Source organism: Pelodiscus sinensis, chromosome 31, assembly GCF_049634645.1.
Source record: "Pelodiscus sinensis isolate JC-2024 chromosome 31, ASM4963464v1, whole genome shotgun sequence".
NCBI lineage: Eukaryota > Metazoa > Chordata > Testudines > Trionychidae > Pelodiscus > Pelodiscus sinensis.
Window position 1 is genome coordinate 10217059 of NC_134741.1, and position 7319 is coordinate 10224377.

General features: G+C 43.0%; 2 non-coding genes across 2 annotated transcripts; one reads left to right on the top strand and one right to left on the bottom strand.

Moving 5' to 3' along the window:
• Positions 1 to 1146: 1146 nt before the first annotated feature.
• Positions 1147 to 1219, bottom strand: TRNAF-GAA (transfer RNA phenylalanine (anticodon GAA)). The gene has a single exon. It is a non-coding gene; the product is annotated as a tRNA-Phe (tRNA).
• A 5461-nt stretch (positions 1220 to 6680) lies between these two features.
• On the top strand, positions 6681 to 6762 carry TRNAF-AAA (transfer RNA phenylalanine (anticodon AAA)). Its single transcript has one exon. It is a non-coding gene; the product is annotated as a tRNA-Phe (tRNA).
• Positions 6763 to 7319: the final 557 nt, after the last annotated feature.

A 7319-nucleotide genomic window follows, 5' to 3' on the forward strand; every position in this document is an offset into this window, starting at 1 on the left:
TTGGATAACTATTCTGTTACTAACTCTTTTTCCAACACCATGATGGGGAGGGGAAAACACCTTTTCATGGAAAATTGCTGTGAGCTCTGAGTCTGGCAATTAATCCCTATAATTAGTATAAACAATTAGTAACACACATACTAAATGGAAACAAATCTGCCTACAACAAGTCACAGCTGGAGAGATCTCTGAAAACATCCACTCCACGTATAGCCACAAATGGGATGTTAGAAATTATTTTAAAAGGCCTTGACAATAAGACAGTGACTATCAAATTACATCTCTATAAATCCACGCTGTGCCCACAACTTGATCACTGGCTGGAAATGTGGTTGCCTTATCCCCTACCTCCCCACCCCCGCCCCTGAAAAAAAAACCCATACCTTGGCATTGGAAACTTCAGAAAAGCACAACAAAAATGATGAAAAGTTTGGATCAGCTGCCACATGAGGAGAGATTGGGACTTTTCATCTTAGAAAGATGGAGACAAAGTGGAAATAAAATAGAGGTCTATAAATCATGGCTGTTGTTGAGACTGTAAATAAGCAAAGGTATTTTTCTTGTTCCCATAATAGAAGAACTAAGGATGCACCATGATATTAGCAGGTCGAAAACAAACAAAAGGAAGTATTTCTTCACACAAAGCACAGTCAACCTGTGGAACTCCTTGCCAGAGGATGTTGAGAAGACCAGGACTATAAGGGCATGTGTATACTTGGAAACTATTTTGAAATTGCTTAAATCAACTTAATAACTTCCAGTCTAAGAAAATAGAAATAGTGTGTCCTCACTATGGGGAAGCCTCAGATTTAGTCCGAGGCAGGCTCTGTTAATGTTCCTTCCTGGGAACTTGGAATTAAAAACAGAAGCAAGGCTGGGAGCAGCTGAAGCCAAGAGCCCTGTTCTACTGTAGCAACAATCTCTGAGGTGGCATGAAATCCCCTCTCCTGTTTCTAACCCTGAAATATCATCATCTTTATGAAACAAAACACAGGACTGTGTTTCAGCTACACTAGACTAACACAGCTACATTTCTATCTATAATCATTATGACATCATTCCTGGCCTCTTGGTACAGCTTTTGAGCTTTACCTGTAGACGTGTGCTTGCCAGAGATGGAGGAACACCATAATTGACTAAAGCTTCTGCTAAAGCCTGGGATTGAACCAGGGACCTTTAGATCTTCAGTCTAACATTCTCCCAACTGAGCTAGTTTGGCAACTGCTTCAATCTTCCTGAGTTCTGTCTTGTCCTGGGGTCTCTCTTTCTGTCCCACATCCCTCACAAACTAGATACAATTTTGTGGCGACCTTGAGGCTTTTTTTCACCGCCTCCGCCGCCGAGAATATTTCCAAACCACCAATGAACATCAATCTGACCTACCAGATCCCCCCATCAACACCAAAGGAAAAATAATTCTATATGGACTCCCCCTGATGGTCGGAATTACAATCTGTATTTCTATATACAAAGCTTCCGCAACAACTCAAAACTGACATTATTCGCAAACGACAACAAGCGACACACAATCTCAGCCTTGCTGAACACCATGCCATACAGAGTCTCAAAAACAACCTGGACATTATAATCAAACCAGCTGACAAAGGGGGTGCTGTGGTCATTATGAATAAGGCCGACTATAACCAGGAGGCAACCAGACAACTCTCCAACACCACATTTTACAAACCTCTCTCTTCTGATCCCACCTCAGAATACCAAAAGAAACTACACTGTCTCCTTAAAAGCCTCCCCACAGCTACTCGGGAACAAATCCACACAGAAACACCTTCTGACCCCCGACCAGGATTATTCTATCTGCTTCCCAAGATCCATAAACCTGGTCACCCTGGATGTCCCATCATCTCTGGTATTGGCACTCTCACTACTGGTCTATCCAGCTATGTAGACTCTCTTCTCAAACCCTAGGCAACCAGCACCCCCAGCTATCTCCGAGACACTACTGACTTCCTAAGGAAACTACAAAACATCGATAACCTCCCCAATAACACCATCCTTACCACCATGGATGTAGAAGCTCTATACACCAACATCCCACAAGAAGACGGATTACAAGCAATTAGAAACACTATCCCAGAGGACATCACTGCCAACCTGATAGCAGACCTATGTAACTTTGTTCTCACCCACAATTATTTCCAGTTTGAGAACAACTTATACCTCCAGATCAGTTGCACAGCCATGGGTACACGCATGGCCCCACAGTATGCTAATATCTTTATGGCTGACCTAGAACAACGTTTCCTCAACTCCCGTCCCCTTTTAGCCCGTCTCTACTTATGCTACATCGATGACATCTTTATGACCTGGACGCATGGCCAAGAAACACTGGAGACATTCAACAGAGATTTCAACAACCTACACCCCACCATCAATCTCAGCCTGGACCATTCTACACGAGAGATCCATTTTCTGGACACCACAGTACAAATCAACAGTGGAAAATTAGACACCATTCTCTACAGAAAACCCACTGACTCATACAGTTACCTACATGCTTCCAGCTCCCATTCAGAACACACCATACGATCCATCATCTATAGCCAAGCCCTTCAATACAACCGCATCTGCTCTAATCCCACTGACAGAGTACAGAAACTTCAGGATCTCTACCAAGCATTTATAAACCTCAACTACCCACCCAGAGAAATAAAAAAGCAAATTGAAAGAGCCAGACGAATACCTAGAAACCATCTACTTCAAGACAGACCCAAGAAAACCAACAATAGAACACCACTTGTCATCACCTACAGCCCCCAACTTAAACCTGTCCAACAGATTATCAATAAACTACAGCCTATACTGGAACAGGATACTAAACTCCAAGAGGCTCTGGGAGACAGACCCATAGTCTCCTATAGACAACCACCTAACCTCAAGATGATTCTTACCAACAACCACAGGACATACCACACTAATACCAACCCTGGTACCTTCCCTTGCAACAAACCTTGTTGCCAGCTTTGTCCACAAATTCACTCTGCTGATACCATTATTGGACCTAACCAAGTGAGTTATAAGATCAAGAACACATATTCCTGCGCATCCAGAAATATAATTTATGCTATCATGTGCTGAAAGTGTCCGCCTGCTATGTACATTGGACAAACATCTCAGACACTTCGCCAAAGGATCAATGCCCACAAAACAGATATCAGACAGGATCACAAAGAAAAAACAGTTTCTTGCCATTTCAACCAGAAAGGACATTGTCTTGACGACTTGATTACGTGCATCCTGCTTCAAAGACCTTTTAAGACTGCTCTTGAAAGAGAATCCTCTGAACTGTCATTCATGCTTAAATTTGACACTTTACATGCAAATTTGAATAAAGACGCTAATTATCTTACTCATTACAAAGATAGCTTCACCAATTATCACCTCTAATATCATTAGCTCACAGACGTTTACCTCCCTCCCTTCCCCCCACCTCCATCCCCCTTCTGTTCTGAAATTTTATTTGTCCTTTTCATATGTGTTCATTGTTTTTAATTGTATCCTTTGGTATATATGGTTGAGACTATTTTCTTCCACTAGTTGATCTGAGGAAGTGGGTCTGGCCCACGAAAGCTCATCATCTAATAAACCATCTTGTTAGTCTTTAAAGTGCTATACAGTCCTGTTTTTTGTCTGCTGTATAATTGATTTTGCTAGGTGTAAATCAACTAAGGCGGTGGGGTTTGATTGGCTAGGTAATTCTGATACAGTATGTTCTGATTGGTTAGTGAAATTATACTAAAATAATTGGTTAAGGTAGAACTAAGCAGTATTGAGTTTCTCCATATAAACTGGGGTCCAAGAAGGAGACCAGCAAGAAGAAGAAAAGGGGGAGAAGAGAAAAGGAATCATAGAATCATAGAATCATAGAATAATAGGACTGGAAGGGACCTCGAGAGGTCATCGAGTCCAGCCCCCCGCCCTCAAGGCAGGACCAAGCTCCGTCTACACCATCCCTGACAGATGTCTATCTAACCTGTTCTTAAATATCTCCAGAGAGGGAGATTCCACCACCTCCCTTGGCAATTTATTCCAATATTTGACCACCCTGACAGTTAGGAATTTTTTCCTAATGTCCAATCTAAACCTCCCCTGCTGCACTTTAAGCCCATTACTCCTTGTCCTGTCCTCAGAAACCAAGAGGAACAAATTTTCGCCTTCCTCCTTGTGACACCCTTTTAGATATTTGAAAACCGCTATCATGTCCCCCCTTAATCTTCTTTTTTCCAAACTAAACAAGCCCAGTTCATGAAGCCTGGCTTCATAGGTCATGTTCTCTAAACCTTTAATCATTCTTGTCGCTCTTCTCTGTACCCTTTCCAATTTCTCCACATCTTTCTTGAAATGTGGCGCCCAGAACTGGACACAGTACTCCAGCTGAGGCCTAACTAGTGCAGAATAGAGCGGCAGAATGACTTCACGAGTTTTGCTTACAACACACCTGTTGATACAACCTAGAATCATATTTGCTTTTTTTGCAACAGCATCACACTGTTGACTCATATTCAACTTGTGGTCCACTATGACCCCTAGATCCCTTTCCGCCATGCTCCTTCCTAGACAGTCGCTTCCCATCTTGTATGTATGGAACTGATTGTTCCTTCCTAAGTGGAGCACTCTGCATTTCTCCTTATTAAACCTCATCCTGTTTACCTCTGACCATTTCTCTAACTTGCTAAGGTCATTTTGAATTATGTCCCTATCCTCCAAAGAAGTTGCAACCCCACCCAGTTTGGTATCATCTGCAAACTTAATAAGAGTACTCTCTATCCCAATATCTACATCATTGATGAAGATATTGAATAGTACGGGTCCCAAAACAGACCCTTGAGGAACTCCACTTGTTATCCCTTTCCAGCAGGATTTAGAACCGTTAACAACAACTCTCTGACTACGGTTATCCAGCCAATTATGCACCCACCTTATCGTGGCCCTATCTAAGTTATATTTGCCTAGTTTATCAATAAGAATATCATGCGAGACCGTATCAAATGCCTTACTAAAGTCTAGGTATATGACATCCACCGCTTCTCCCTTATCCACAAGGCTCGTTATCTTTTCAAAGAAAGCTATCAGATTAGTTTGGCATGACTTGTTCTTCACAAACCCATGCTGGCTATTCCCTATCACTTTATTACTTTCCAAGTGTTTGCATACGATTTCCTTAATTACCTGCTCCATTATCTTCCCTGGGACAGACGTTAAACTGACCGGTCTATAATTTCCTGGGTTGTTCTTATTCCCCTTTTTATAGATGGGCACAATATTTGCCCTTTTCCAGTCTTCTGGAATCTCCCCTGTCTGCCATGATTTTTCAAAGATCATAGCTAAAGGCTCAGATACCTCCTCTATCAGCTCCTTGAGTATCCTGGGATGCATTTCATCAGGACCTGGTGACTTGCTGACATCTAACTTTCCTAAGTGATTTTTAACTTGTTCTTTGTGTATCCTATCTTCTAAACTTACCCTCTCTCTGCTTGTATTCACTACGTTAGGCACACCTCCAGACTTCTCGGTGAAGACCGAAACAAAGAAGTCATTGAGCATCTCCGCCATTTCCAAGTTCCCTGTTACTGCTTCTCCCTCCTCGCTAAGCAGTGGGCCTACCCTGTCCTTGGTCTTCCTCTTGCTTTTAATGTATTTATAAAAGGTCTTCTTGTTTCCCTTTATGCCTGTAGCTAGTTTGATCTCATTTTGTGCCTTTGCCTTTCTAATCTTGCCCCTGCATTCCCGTGTTGCTTGCCTATATTCCTCCTTTGTTAGTTGTCCTAGTTTCCATTTTTTATATGACTCCTTTTTTATTTTGAGATCATGCAAGATCTCCTTGTTAAGCCAAGCTGGTCTTTTGCCATATTTTCTATCTTTCCTACACAGCGGAATTGTTTGCTTTTGGGCCCTTAACAACGTCCCTTTGAAATACTTCCAACTCTCCTCAGTTGTTTTTCCCTTCAGTCTTGCTTCCCATGGGACCTTACCTACAAGTTCTCTGAGCTTATCAAAATCTGCCTTCCTGAAATCCATAACCTCAATTGTGGTGGTCTCCCTTCTACCTTTCCTTAAGATCATGAACTCTATTATTTCGTGATCACTGTCCCCTATACTGTCTTCCACTTTCAAGTTCTCAACTAGTTCCTCCCTATTTGTTAAAACCAAATCCAGAACAGCTTCTCCTCTGGTAGCTTTTTCAACCTTCTGAAACAGAAAGTTGTCTCCAATGCAGTCCAGAAACTTATTGGATAGCCTGTGCCTCGCTGTGTTAGTTTCCCAACATATGTCTGGATAGTTGAAGTCCCCCATCACCACCAAATCTTGGGCTTTGGATAGTTTTGTTAATTGTTTAAAAAAGGCCTCATCCACCTCTTCCACCTGGCTAGGTGGCCTGTAGTAGACTCCTAGCATGATATCACCCTCGTTTTTTACCCCTTTTAGCTTAACCCAGAGACTCTCTAGGTTAAGGGAAAGGGAAGGAAAAGGGAAAGGAAGACCAAGAAGGAGGAGGAAAGACCTTGAAGCAGAACTCACCTCCAAGGGAGCCTAAGACCAGAACAGCCAGGACTCCTCTGCACAGTTGTTGAAATGGTTTGCTGTGTGAATTCTGTGGCAGGTGATGTTAGGCCTGCACACTGGAATTATTTACCAGTTTCTCTGGCTTACTATCACCTGCAGCTGTGATAGCTGAGTGGTTAAGATGTTGGACTAAAAATCCAATAGGGTTTCCTTGTGCAGGTTCAAACCCTGCTCACAGCGGGACCTGTGTTTTGGCTACACCCCTTCCTAAGGCAACAAGGGTCTCTATGGGTTACCAGCAGTGGGGCTGTTGGTGTCAGAGTATAACTAATTGCACCATTAGGCCATGTCTTCACTCAGGGGGAGATTTCTGCTGCAATCCCTCTCCAGGGCTATGGCTATACTGCAGGCTTCTTGCACAAAAGCTTACAGAGCGTCTACACTGCACGCATGTTCTTGTGCAAGAAAATTTACAGTACAGCGTCGGAAAACAGGGCCTATTCCAGAAGAGTTATTCCTCGCCCCATAGGGGCTTCTTGGACAAGGTTTTTTTTTTTTTTTTTTTGCAAGCTGAGGGCCAAGTGCCTGCAGTGGCCCCTCCCTCTTCCTACTCACTCACCTCAAAAGCCAGCCATGGCTTAGCTCCAAATCTGTAAACCCCATTGCCCGAGGGATAACGCCTCTTCCAAAATAGCTATTTTGCAATAGCCGGAGTGTGGATGCTCCACTGCAGCTATTTCGAAATAGCTCCTCCCCAGGGCCAGTCAAAGTAATCACTGCCCAGTGCCTCCTGGGGC